The sequence below is a fragment of the Lepisma saccharinum genome, chromosome 2 (genome assembly GCF_977018435.1).
Source record: "Lepisma saccharinum chromosome 2, izLepSacc3.1, whole genome shotgun sequence".
NCBI classification, from domain to species: domain Eukaryota; kingdom Metazoa; phylum Arthropoda; class Insecta; order Zygentoma; family Lepismatidae; genus Lepisma; species Lepisma saccharinum.
Window position 1 is genome coordinate 203,821,498 of NC_139230.1, and position 14,919 is coordinate 203,836,416.

Sequence of the window (14,919 nt, forward strand, 5' to 3'; positions counted from 1 at the left end):
ATTCAAAACCAGAGACATTCCTTCTCCATTCCAATGTATTCGATCAACTTTTCCCCGCGAAGGATTTCCCAAAAATTCTTCATAAACGTCATATCGAATTTCACCCGAGCTATCAAAAAACAGAGAAGAGATATCGTGTACTTTGACATATCTTGCATCATGAAACGAGACTATGAAATCATTAATTCCTTTCCATTTGTGCCAGACATTGGAATTTTTGTTACGCATTATACGTGCTAAGGGAGGTAGGGTCAACCAATTGATCTCGTTAGTCCTTCCTTTCAACAAATCCAGCGTCTCCGACATGTTGCGCTTTATAGTTTCTTCCGTCTGAAAGTTAAGTATATCGTTCGTACCTATCATAATTATTACAGAGTCAGCCAACTTTGAGCACGACTTTAACCTGCCGTTCAATTGCTCGGTAGTTTGTCCGCTGACTGTTAATCCAATCCTACGATTTCCTTGTTCATCGAAATTGAGCTGATAATTACCAAACTTCTGAGCTACTCTGAGTAACATACTGTCGCCGATTAATTGTTTCCCTTCTAACAACGGTTGAATATCACTTGTCTGTTGTTCTGCTTCCTTACTACTCTGAGGTAACGCAGACGCAACCCTATTAACTGGAGGTTTATTCATGCCTGAACCCACATCACCTCCTACGATGTGAGTTGGTTTCCGTTTCCCAACAAGGAATCATCGGCCGAATCCCTATTGTACTGAAAACGTCGTCTTGATTTGGGACTGAAATTGGTGTTCTTTCTAACGCCAGTGGGTGAAGTCTTTAAAGTCTGTGCCCCTGGTTTACCCTCCACCTCAGCACCCTGAGACGTGGCGATCGTGATTTTGTTTACCCCAGCTTTAAAACTCTTACCCTTTTGAAGCAGAGCTAGATCTCGCTTCACGGGTAAATCCCTTAATGACTCAAAATTTTCTATAGTATGCATGGCATCTGCAAATGACGAGATGTCCTGCATTACGAAGTGCTCTCTCAATTTATAGGGCAATAGTGAACCTAACTGAGCAACAATATGAGCCTCTTCCGCCTTAGGTTGTATTGAACGTAGCAACTTGAAGTTCTTAGAAAAATACTGTAATACACTTTCTTCAGATGTTTTCTGGTAAGGAGAGTTCAAGATTTTGGCAAGACAAGTTCTACGCCATCTAGAACTTTCGTAATGGCTTATGAATTCCAATTTAAATACATCATAAGAAATCAACTGAGCCTTTCTCTCTGCAAACCAGAGCTTCGCACTTTCAGTCAATAGTTTAGGAACATATTTAATGTAATGCGCTTGATCAATTCCATATAACTCCAAAAGTTCCTCTACCTTTTCCAGGAATTCGGTTGGAGTTACATTCGTGATCAAGCCATTAAATTTTGGGAATTTTACTAAATCCTGGGGCTTTATGCTATATACTTTCACAGGAGCAACCCCATGAACAGCATTAAAATCAGATTGTTCCTTCTTCCCTTCAATCTCTCCCTTTGGATCGTCAACTTTTTCCCCATCCCCACACATTTTAGATTTTCTGTGCCTGGTTTTTAGATAACCCTTCTTTCTTATCGCTGAATTAACTCTCCAAGATTTCTCAGCATCAGTCGATGACTCTGCACTAGAAACACAATAGCCCGCAAATGGTTTCCGCATTATACCTGACTTGACATTCCCTGCATCCGAATTGTCTGTAGAAGTGGCCTTATCCAATCGACCCACCCCAGTGATTTCAGTTACCGAGGGATCGACACTTTTACCCTTAACCGGTTTTCCTTCACTATTCTGCATTTCAAATACCTTATGAGGACTCCCCTGCTCCCAGCTGGCCATAACCTTGCTAAACCTATCCATGGAATTCTCGAGAGACTTTAGCGTTACCATAACTTCTGGCGGCAGAGTATTAACAACCGAAGTTTCCGACCCTAGGTGCTGAGAAGAAACATGCACAACCGATTTAGAGGATGATAGAGACTCCCTCTTTACCAATACCACTTCACTATCACTGATCGCTTTTCCTAACTGATAATCCTTAGGAACTCGATTGGAGTCCTGACTTCTACCTGCAATCTTAACCAACACCTTTTCTACAATTTGCCCTTCCAAAGATCTAATGTGACTTTCGTTATCAGTTTTAATTTGTTCCAACGATTTCTGCACACCCTGTACTTCCGAATCTAACCTACGTGCCAATTCATCATACTTCCTGTCTAACCCTTCCGCTCTACTCATGCATTCTAATCTGTATTGAGATACTGTCAAAGTGAGATCATGAAGACCCTCACTTGTTTTGACCACATCTTGTTGCAAGTCTAAGATACATTTGCTGGTATCGCTGAGGTCTGACTGAAGTTTTCCCACCAACCTACTAGTGTGAGAAGTAAGTTCAGACTTCAGCAATCTGTTACTGTCATCCAATTCTGACTTCAGCAATTTGTTACTGTCATGCAATTCTGACTTCAGTAATTGGTTACTGCCATGCAATTCTGACTTCAGCAACTCAATACTAGCTTTTGACGCTTGGAACCGTTGATCATTCCTTTCATCACTCTGCTTGATGAACGCGAACAACGATTCCAACGTCACAGGTTCGTTTTCCGTTCCCATTTTGTTACCAAAAAATTAAAATAAAAATTTGCTTAATACCTATAAAACTTTCAACACTGACGTCTCGTAATCTTAATGTGACGAACCCTGAGAGACGAGAGCTCCCAATCAGTATGTCAATGCCTGGAGGGTGGTATACTAAATTAGTGTAAACAATTTAGATGACCTCTCAGTATCAGAACACTGAAATCACACCAAATTCTCACACGTGACTCCACCCATCTCATCGGTAACGCTGGTAGCCGTGTTAAAGAATTACAACAATTAAGCTTAAACAAACTAAAGAATCTTGACCAAAATTACCCTAAAAGTTTATGTTCACCATTATTGACCTCAAGAAGTATAAAACCGCAGCAGAAATGAACTTATGCTTTATACTAAATTCCGCTGTCACATGTCCACCCTGTATATTAAAATGAACCCATCTCCGTTGACTTAATGACGCACCCGAAAGATGAACTTAATTTAAATTCTTTCCCGATAACGAATACGCTAAGGTAAAAGTAAGTAACAATTTATTGAGTTATTATTCATGCACGAGTGACCAGTAAGAAGTGAACCCCCCACCTGTAAGAGATCACTGACATTAGTATGCACATGGTTATCTTACATGAATTGAAATCTGTAAATTAATAATATTCACACTAGAGAGTTGATTTATGAGCATTTATTAACTAAAACAATTGCAGAAATAAGATCTGCTGGATTTTATTTTGAATTACGACGAACACATAACACAACATTTTGTGTAAGCTACATTCTGCACCTTACCAACATGCCAGACAATGGCGTATTAATACGTGAATATCAACTGATGTGACCGCTGTCTTTTCCTTAAAATCGATCACACCATGCTCATTGACACCGTCAATTATTACGTGTGAAAATAATTTGAAAGATTATCATTTAGATCATTTTGACGTTGCTGACGAATACAATTTTATACCATTTCAACGTATGAAAACCAACAATGAAATTTGTCTATGTAAGTTTTAGCAGCCACAATTATTGACAGCTAACGGACGTAAACATACGTTACAAAATATCTCATTCGATATGAGGTAAATTTTGACAAATATCACAGAAAATAATGAATGAATTGAGCACAATAAATTAAAATTATATACAATAATTAATATTTACACAGTCTTAGGCAGCGAGAGATTTCCTCGTCAAGATGGCTACCCTTAGCATGTGCTTCGCGCGCAAATTAACGACGTTTTAAGTTCCGTATTATGGCCATAATATACGCACACGAAAGCTAGCTTAAATCACGTATAAAGCCGATGAGTTTCATGTATTCTCAGTTGGATTTGAGTTTATCCGCAATCACTTAGATAGAAAAGGATTCCTACTTACAATGCATCCGGGTCCTTCAATTTGTGAATATTGAGCGAAAATAAAATTCACATATCCGCTCACACCTTCACTTGCGCTCACAAATTTCTCGTGAAACAGGTAATCTTATCCTTTGTGGGTCATAGGCATCCTTCAATTTGGATGGATCGCCTATAAATGGACCGATATCCCTTGATATCTGCAGCATCAAAACAGCTCACTTCTGCGTCTACCATATTTTCTTCTTGAACTCCTGAATCGCTCTTCCGCGACCCGTTCCTCACGTTCAGATTCCAAACTGCGATTTCCGGCAACAAGTCCAATTCCCAGTGCAGAACTGCTTTCACATCCAACGTATATCCGAGAATGATTAAAACCCATGGTTTAATCTTTGTTTTTCACAAACTCGCCAAATCACATTAAAGAATGAAGCATTTTCTTACTGGATCCCGTTCGGAAATCAAGATCAGTTATTACCAATGAACTGTTCAAAAGATCTGTTACTCGTATCGCGCTGCACAATGTTGCCAACAGATATCAAGATTTTGCTCTGTGAGTCCCCAAGAATATAAGCATGCGCGCAGCAACAGCCGTGGATAATTTTCAATAATCATTATCAATAATATAGAGAAAAAACATGAATACAGTTGAATATAATATGACTCGTATAACGATACCCGTTATACGAGTAGGTGTGCAGGTAGAACGCTACACATACAAAATCTCAGCCATTTGTGAATGTGATGTGATCTGTGCTACGCTTCGGTAACCTTAACACCCTTCCTCCCCCATCCCACTCCAGGGTCGTCCCCAGGTGCTCGTTTTGTCAGAGGTTGGGTGTCCCTATCCAGGGACATAGCAGGAAAAATTCCCTCCCGAGATCATCCACCCAAAGAATCGAACCCGGGTTTCCTGCTTGGCAGCAAGCCTCCATACTCACTGGACCACCGCATTTCTGTCTTTGCCAGTCTCTCTCTCTATATATATACTCTATCCCCGGAATCTGTGGAGCAAGGCCGCGCATAGTGGCAGAGAAGGATGGGAAATCAAGTGGGCAGAGCAAACCACTACACGCTGCTGCGAAGCCTGATAACTGCAGTAGCTTCCCTCCACGCAATTCCGTTCCCTCTCACGTGTTCATCGGTAGAGCCGTCTCGCGTCACTACTTGCGGAGAGACTTGTTCTCGTTCGCTTGCTCCAGAGATGACCGGGACAGAGTATAGACACCCGTGCACATACACGCTCGAGGGCACACACATACATATAGTCTATTCCGGGAATCTCTGGAGCAAGGCCGCGCGTAAAGGTAGAGAAGGGGAGAAAGCAAGTGGGCGGAGCGAAGCCGAATACGCTGTTGTAAAGGCTGGTAACTGCAGTCGCTCTTCCTCCTCCACGCGATCCCACTCCCTCTCACGTGTTTATTGGTCCAGCTCTCTCGATTCACTACTTGCGCAGAGACTTGCTTTCGTTCGCTTGCTTCAGAGATGTCCGGGTCAGAGTATAAATATGTACATAGAAAGTTATCATATTCGTTCCCTTTTATCTATGTGTACGTATAACAGGTAACAAGTTAAGGAATCAATGCTTATGCTACATATACATGCACATTGGATCATATCCAAGAAAAAACCTCGGGACAAGAGAGGATTAATAAATGACTCATAAATAAAGAACTCGGGTAGCACCTTTCCTTCGCATACTCCGATGCCCAATAAACCTCGCTCTCAAGGCGGCGGGTTGTGAAGAATTTACGCTCAAACCTAATGCATAATGTCTTGGGAAGAATGGCCGAGGATTCTATTTTGTTTTCACCCGTATTCAAGTGGTAAGAAGATTTCACTTACAGACTCGGTAAGGAAGATAAGTTGCAGAAAACTAATCGATTTCGGAATAATTTCTTTTCTTCTTTCCTCGGCCGAACGCAGCTAGAAATTGGTGGATGTGCCAATTTACGGCGTTTGTGGTATAGAAACGCGGCTGGTATTGAGAACCAAATCCTCTCAAAAAATATGGAGTATATCTTCAGCTAGATCTAAACTGGGGAAGGAAGATAAAAAGTTACGATCTTGCTTCAGTTCAATCTCTTGGGGGGCTCCAAAATCTTCTTACTTTCTTTCTCCCTTTTCCTTCATGTTTCGTGCAGATGAAGAAATCTCTAAGCTTTCTCGGGAGAGGATTCAGTGGAGATCTTTCCGTGGTCTTTAATGTGTGATAACTCAGGTGGTGTCGAAGAGCTTAAGACAGTAGCGTGAGTTGCCTGAAGCCTAGGCTAAAAAGTAGCAAATGCCTCTGACACTTGGACGCTTCCAAAAGTGATTTTGCTTTGAATTTTTCTTTAAAGAATATGTATCTCTTTAATTTCTCGTATTTATTTTGATTTGCTTTATTTTACTTCGCTTTTTGTGCCACTTTTGGCTAATTTGCGAAGATGGAGATGAGTGATGACATGATGAAATTGATGAATGGACACTCACAAACATCCACGTTCAGGCCGGGATTCGAGCCCGGGACCCTTAGCGTCGTAGCGCGATGTGCTAACCACTCCGCCACGAGGGCCGGCTAAAGAATATGTATCGGTTGATTGATTTTTATATTATGGGTACATCAGCACATTGGCTATTATTGTCCACCATACAATATGGGGATAAATCCCTTAACTATAACAAACCTGAGGACAGGATCCTTAACAAGTAAACAAAATACCTGGGATGTAAATTTAAAAGTGGCAACACTGTCAAGAAAAGGTGACAACACCGTGCATGTGGTATCAGGCAGTGAGCAATGTCAGTTTGAGCCCATGTCGATGTGTTGAGTGCCAAAAATGGTCGGTGCAGCGAGTTGTGTTGTGTCGGTCGGTATGAACACCATTTTGTGGACTGCCCCAAAGCATGTTTACAAAGGTAGAACAGCGATTGTGGATCAAAATCCAGGTGGCCCGTCGCAAACATGCACGAGAATGTCATCAATACTTGCATGAAGCCTATAGCAACAATACCTGGACAATGGGTAAGTGCATTTCTTGAGAAAAACCTGAACTTGAGGAAAATTGCATCATGCTGGGTTCCAGATATTGTCGCCACAGTGCAACGGCTAGGGAATGTTGTTATAGGCTTCATGCAAATCTTGACGACATTCTCGTGCATTTTTGCACACATTGCTCACTGCCTGAGGACTTATTGTATCTTGCTCACGTAACCTTTAAACATTGTACTTTTGAACCCATGTTTGTATATTCAGAGAATAATAAAGCAGATGCGGCCAGTCGCCGCCATCTGATTCGGGGACCGCAGCCACTGATAGCATAAGCACGGTGTTGTCATATTTTCCTAACAGTGTTGCCAATTTTAAAATTACAACCCACGTATGTCTGTTAGAAACTTACTCAATCAATTTTGAAAACTAATACAGTCATAAATTCCTTAACAAGAACTAAAACTATACTGTCTCCGAGGGTAAAATCTCCATACACTAGTTAAAATCTGAGGCTGTAAAGGGACGCTCAACACAAATAACGTCAATACAGGACAACACGTACTGGCCTTTGGTCCAGGCGCCAGTTCCTCGTTGGCCTGTAAGACTACAGTTACCGGGGTGTGCTACGTGGAAGTGAGGTTGATTTTTTGGTGTTTCTCACGTCAACCCTTACACGCCCTTAAGAATATGTAAAATATAGTGTTATACCCAACGGTCATTGTAATGTTTACCTTGTTTGTTCAGTTATATGTCACACATGGAATCACAATAGAAAGTAATGCCAGTGTAGATATACAGGGTGTTTATAAAGTTCGTTTCCAACGCGTAGGAGGTGATTCTACAAGTGAAAATAAACACAGAAGTTCATGTGACGAAATGCCGAAAACGACACACATTCGGAGTTATTGAAGTGGGAAAAAGTGCGAGAATTGTTTACAAGGAAATAGTGGCACAACGGCCAACCATATGACCGCGGCGAAGGGTGTTCCTCAAAGAAATGCGGCATGCTCTATTAAAAAAAAGTACATGGCAGATGTGTGAAGTTGATGCGCAAGGAATTCCCCAAAGGAAGCGAACGGGTCTGTTGAAGTCATGGGGTAGGAAAGGGTTTAGCGAGATGTGTTATCCACGGAAAGTGATATGTGGAGACTGACAACCAAGAAGAAAGCGAGTATGCATAGTGGACATCACCATTACGTAGAAAAACAAAGATGGTGGTGGTGCTGCGCTAGGTTGCATATGTGTCGACATGTTCACTGTGTGAAGAGTGGAGGTGCCAAAGGAACCACATCACAGACGATTTTCAAACTGTCGGCCATTAACTTCCACACAGAGGTGACAACGCCGAATCAACGATTGTCTAGTGCGAGCAAACAACGCTGCGATGTCTGCTATCGTCGCTGTGGCGACATTAATGCCTGCAACGAGATCCTCGGCTGACACGACAGTTGTTTCGTATACGAGGCGTTTCATCTCTCCCCATAGAAAGAAGTACAGGGGAGTGATCTCCGGCGATCTTGCTGGCCACGGCACAGGCCCACCCCTACCAATACACCGATTGTGGAACAAGCCATTGAGGAAGTGACGCACATTTTGGTCGAAATGTGGTGGTACACCATCGTGTTGGAACCATAGTCCTTGCCTCAGTGCCAAGGGCGCGTCCTCCAACAGTTCAGGCAAAACATCACGCAGAAATGTATGATATGTGCCACCACACAGGCAAACAGGGAAAATGTACGGCCCAATCAAATGATCATGCACTATCCCACACCACAAATTAACCGCAAACCTGTGCTGATGGTGCGCCACGAGAATTGCATGTGGATTTGCAAAATCCCAAACGTGACTGTTTTTACTATGGAACACACCCGTTTTGGTGTAAGTTGCTTCATCGGTCCACAACACCCTGTTCGCAATATTCGGGATAATTTCCATCTGATGCAAAAACCATTGGCAAAACACCACAGGTGGACCAAAGTTCTGAGGTAAAAGGTCTTGTACCTTTCTGGAGTTTGAAAGGGTACATCCCCTCTTCGGACAGTACACATTAACATGGGAGGGAGGTGTTGTGGGCACTGGCTATAGCGTGCGTGCTGGTGTCAGGACGATCGCTGACAGCATTTACAGTAACACCGCATCCACAAACTGATTGATCTGTGCGCACACTTCGTGGTCTTCCAATTTCTCGACGAGGTGGTAGCACTGATCCTGTTTCCCGAAGTCGAGTATGCACTCTTTGAGAGAAGGTGTGCGACGGCAGCCTCCTATTTGGAAAATGTTCCCCATACAAACGCCGTGCTGCATGGCTATTACTTCCTGTCTCGCCATAAATGAGATGCATGTCTGCCAGCTCCTCTGCAGTGTATGCAGCCATCCCTATTGTTGGATATCTGCCGACCGACGACGAACACTAGTGCACTGTACACGATGGGCCGTGCCTATCGATAACACCTAGCAGTGCCTATTGCGAAGTTTGCCCAATTCGCCAAGTTCGCGTCCTTCCACTCGTACGTATTCAACTGCAAATGTGTGATGGTAACCTGATGCGCGGTGATGCTGATATCGCAGTACGTGAAGCACGAATGGCAGCGACCGGTGCTTTCCTGCCGGAAGGAAACTATTGTGTTAGCGCCCCTAGCGGGAAACGCCAAAGTCAAGGTCACGTTTCAGCCTTTCTGCATGTGGATACCTACAAATATCGACAACACAACATCGCGACCAAAAACATCACCCACATAACATCGCCCGGCTCGCCCATGCTAATCATTCCATAAAACCCTTCCCTACCCCCATGACTTCAACAGACCCGTTCGCTTCCTTTGGGGAATCCCTTGCGCATCAACTTCACACATCTGCCATGTGCTTTTTTGAATAGAGCATGCCGCATTTCTTTGTGGAACGTCTTTCACCGCGGTCATATGGTTGGCCGTTGTGCCACTATTTCCTTGTAAACATAATTTTCGCACTTTTTCCAACTTCAATAACTCCGAATGGGTGCCGTTTTCGGCATTTCGTCACATGAACTTCTGTGTTAATTTTCACTTGTAGAATCACCTCCTACGCGTTGGAAACGAAATTTAGAAACACCCTGTATATGCTTATGTAGTATGCATGTCGCAGAGCTATACATTATATATCGATATGTTGTATACTAGCACGGATGTACTGCAGTCAACGATATTGAAATCGTGCGTTCTGGTGCGCGAATTCCAAACCTACGAGAGGGGTAGCCCAAAATTGAATGTGTGGTGCGCTGTGTCGACGGATCACCTAATCGGACATTTTTTCTCAGAGGAAGATATCGTGACGGGCGCTGTCGACCTCAGCTGATTGCACTTGGTATATATATATAAAAGTGCTAGTCTTGAACGTATCACCAGTTCGGCATCTTTGACCCAATCCCAGAGGAAGCCGAGCTGGTTTCGAGACACCAACTGTTTTTCGGCAAAGCGCTGTTGTCACTTTTGCCTGCATTGTTTAGACATCCATTCATTCACTGCGACGTTATACTCCCATGGTCTTTATATTATATATAAAAAAATAGCACAGCACAATAACGCAACCTCGCATAGATAAAGAATCGCAACCAGGTGTTCAAAAATCTCTAAAGAAAATGAATTAGCAACATCTCATTTAGTCCACGTGGACTTGACGAGAGCTGTCATTTCTTGGACGGACGCTATTGGTGGGAAAGATTTCAGGGGACGATTTATTGGACTCCACGTGAACCTGACATGTGGTTGTTAGTGGGAAATCTGATCTTTCGGAACTTTCTTTGATATAAAGTGGTCATCCAATGGGGACGACCACTTTATCAAGGATGACGTACACTTCCAGCAAGACAGGACACCTACCTCCCCATTTCGCTCTTCCAATCTGAAACTTGCTGGATCAAGAATTCGGAGGCAGGTTGATTGACCGAAGAGTACCAACATCATGGCCCTCAAGCTCGCCAGATCTGACTCTGTGTGAATTTTGACTGTGGGGATATGTCAAGATGGAAGTGTACGCGGAAAAGCCAAGAGATCTGAATGATCGCAAACCAAAGATGAGCAGCGCCGGGAAGCCATTCTGATTTTCAGGACGAGATTGCAGGAATGCATCGACGTGAATGGTGCCCAGTTGGAGGTGGGGCAATGAGGACTACAGATATGCAGTGTTGCCAGGTAATATTTTAAAGACTGCTGTGAAGTACTGTACAAACTTTATTTCACTTCACTGAAATGTCTCTGCTCGTTACAAAGTTATAGCAAATTTAAATGTGGGAAGGACTTTAGGAAAACCCTGTAATTTGCACTTAGATTATAAATTATTTCTATTTTTTTAAAGAAAATACTAAGTACAACATGAAAGCATTGTGAAAAATGTTTAATTTACTCTTCACTTTTTTACAATGTGAAATGTCTTACACGAGCTGTCACGGGAATTGAATATTGGACTCGGATTGTGCACGACAGTAACTATTTGACTTTGAAGGAGCTCGTTGTTCGTCACGTTTCAGATGTCAAAAAATGCCTCGACTTTTGCGTTCAACTTCCCACAGGAGATTATATTGCGAAAAACGCGGCGACAGAAATGAATTCCCGGAATGTAAGTCAATTAAAACTCGCTCTGTCAGTTAAATTGGTTTCGCCTCTCTTCATATGCTGGCAGCATCAACAATCAAAAATGTACGAACCATCTCCATTTCCTTTATTGTATCTCATTGTTCACATTCTTCCGTGCTCAAAAATATTGTTCTGCAGTATGATATCAATTTAAATATATAATAAAAATGTATACTGCATCGCTTCATAAATTTTACCTGTGTAATATCTCCACACTGGATTTTTTTTTCGAAATATTCTTAGCATTGGAAAGTGCTCTAAGAATTGCTATCCCGAATACCTATTTGTATAAAAATTGTTAATTACAGTGTTGCAGGTACGATACTCGGTTGAGGCACATGGCGCAGTGATTCGGATTCCACTTTAAACTGTAGGTCCAGTCCCGATTAGCTTCTCTGTGCATAAAGCAGACTAAAAAATTAAATCATCAAAAATTTGTTTTAAATCCACTTTATACTCAGATAAGCTAATAGAGACAACTTGAAGTTTAAAGTGGATACCTCCACCTCATTATCTATTTTTATGTGGGATAAACTATTCAAGTTGAAATTCAAAACAATGGCGTCACATTTTTGTAAATTGGTTAGCAGAGTGTTAAGTTTTAACGCTAGAATATTGTACATTTTACGTTAACTTCTTACATTGTAGGAATATGATAAGAACATTTTCAGCTCTCGAAGCTTACCTTTATTAGTTGACACTGTAATAGTTGAGAACTTCCTGTAAAAGCATAGTCATATTTTTCGCTACAGGTCATAAGATGAAAATTGGAGATTACCCGCCATTTGCACACACAGAAAAGTAAAGGCATCAGCTTATAAAAATTATATACAGTGTCTCCCCGATGGCGTGGTGGTAACGTCGTCACCATGTAATCAAGGGCCCGGGTTCGATACCCGGTGGAGGGGCCTTGCACAGTGGTTCGGATCCAACTATAAACTGTAGGTCAAAGTACCCCTGTGCATGTGCACACATGCCATGCAGGCATATGGGGTGATGTGGTTAGAGCTCCACATATTCTTGATCTCGGCCATAGCTGGGATGATGTGATCAGCATCACACCCGGCAGCCTTTACCCTCCAGGGGTGCCCCCAGGCTGGATGGACCTTAGAGCCGCGCAGAAACAGGAAAATGACTGCAAAAATTACTGGTCCAGATCACCTGCCTGTGATTCGAATCCGGGACTTCCGCATGGTAGCCAGATGCTCTACCAACTGTTAAGAATAAACTGTAGGTCCAGTCCCGACTTGCCTCTCTGTGCATAAAGTGGACTTATGTAAAAAATTCAAATGAGAAAAAACTCAAATTCGAAAATACATAAAATCTGTAGCCCAGGCTAAATGTTTAAGTGCATCACCGAGAAAGATGCAAGATGGTTCAACATACAAATCAAGTTATAATAGGACTACGATGAGGTATAATTCTATTTATTATTTCAGAAGTTTTATTCTTCGTATATGTTAGTTATGACAGTGGGCTAAAAAAATATTATGTTTTGTTGTTATGTTTGATAAGTAGAATCTATTTTTTAAATAATATAAAATATTTCTCTAAAAACACATCATTTGATGCATTAAAATACAGCTCTACAGAAAAGATAAAATACTCACTTGATACACTTGGGCGTTACCCTTACAAACGATGTGCCGGCCCCCTTGGCGGAGTGGTTAGCACATCGCGCTACGACGCCAGGGGTCCCGGGTTCGAATCCTGGCCTGGGCATGGATGTTTGTGAGTGTCCATTCATCAATTTCATCATATCATCACTCATCCCCATCTTCGCAAATTAGCCAAAAGTGGCACAAAAAGCGAAGTGAAATAATTCAAGTCAACCAACCTTGCAAACGATGTACAAAAATGCATCAAAATGTCAACCTGGTTTTGGTAAATGCTAAAAAAGACACTTTAGTGCATCAATCGATACGTTTCTGGTGCATCAAATAGCTGTGATGCATTTAGTTTTCTGTGTGCAATAGAGAGGATGCTAATATATTAAAACACCAACGGTTACTCACCTTCTTGTCGATATTACAACACTTTGCTTTTCGCCTCTTGTTGACCAGGATCAAGAATCCGCTTCGCAGGTGGCAACTTGGACAGCCTTGCGCAAAGCTAACAAATGAACTCATGCAAGATAAGGCCAGGCTGTAACAGGCAGCACGGCGTCCTGTTTACAAATTTTGTAAATTAAGAGCCAATAGAGTCCACAGTTCCGTGTGCCAAGCAGACCTCGTCATAAAATAACACAATTGAAAGTTTAACAATTGGTCGATAAGAATGGAATTGCATATGATTGTCGAGTTTTGGTACTGCTGCTTTAAACACCTATTATGTCTGCGAAAAGGAACAATCGAGTATTATTTCTTTGAACTCATTTCAGGTAGCGAAGGCGATACGAACAAAAATTACGGATGTGCCGACCTCCGTGGCGGAGTGGTTAGTACAGCGCGCTACGACGCCAGGGGTCTCCGGTTTGAATCCCGGTGTTTGGATATGGGTGTTCTTTGCGAGTGTCCCTTCGTCAATTTCATCATATCATCACTCATCCTCATCTTCGCGATTAGCCAAAAGTGGCAGAAAAGCGAAGTAAAATCAATCAATCAATCAATCGGATATAGTGACTTAATGTCTACGTGTTTTCAGAGGAAACAAATGTTTTAAGGAAGGGAGGAGAGACGATATAGGAAGGAAGTTTTAGAGGGTGTCGTCATAGTTGCGAACAGTCCTAGTTGAGAACACTTGCGGCCTGAACAGGAATATCCTAATCGCGAACACATTTTTCTGCCTTGGGACCTACAACTTTCTCTCACACTTCCCGAGTCTATTTAACGATAGACTCAATTCCAGACTTGAGACTGGTCAGTGTTTCGCTGGATCATAGAAAATTCTACATGATTAAAGTAGTCGCCAAATAATATATAATTTAATAATTAAAGCGTGGCCTATTTATTATAGGAATGCGTACTGCACATTTCTTAACTGAAAAGAGCTTCGTCATTTAATTAATAACTTTACCTTAAATTTGAAATTCAACTTTCAAAATATACGACACTGTTCTTAAAAATTTAGGAATACCGCCAATCGTCTTATACTTGTTAGTGCTCCTCGCAAAAAACGAACAAAAAACAAAAAAAACTTCCGTTTTACATCTTCCAGGCTCATTTCCATCCTAAGAATCATCATGCCATTAGACCCTTTAAGCTTTATATAATGTGGACAACCTATATACCTCACTGTTGAATTTGCGGTTCCATCCTTCCACTACATTATTTGTCCGGTGCTTCCTGTTGAAGCAGTTTCACATTAGGGATGGCCAGATCCGGATCCTAAAATTTTTCGGATCCGGATCCCGATCTGGTACTTTTGGATCCGGATCCAGAACTATCGCTTCCGGATCC

General features: G+C 42.0%; 2 protein-coding genes across 6 annotated transcripts in view; one reads left to right on the top strand and one right to left on the bottom strand.

Annotated features, from left to right (window-relative positions):
- BORCS6 (BLOC-1 related complex subunit 6) overlaps positions 1-13,626 on the bottom strand; it is a 179,345-nt gene extending 165,719 nt beyond the window's left edge. Inside the window, exon 1 of the mRNA XM_083117910.1 lies at positions 13,537-13,626. The gene's annotated coding sequence lies outside the window, so the exon portion shown is untranslated. The remainder of the gene's footprint in view (positions 1-13,536) is intronic.
- LOC145984273 (uncharacterized) overlaps positions 1-14,919 on the top strand; it is a 466,606-nt gene that overhangs the window by 79,549 nt on the left and 372,138 nt on the right. The gene's annotated exons all lie outside the window — the stretch shown is intronic.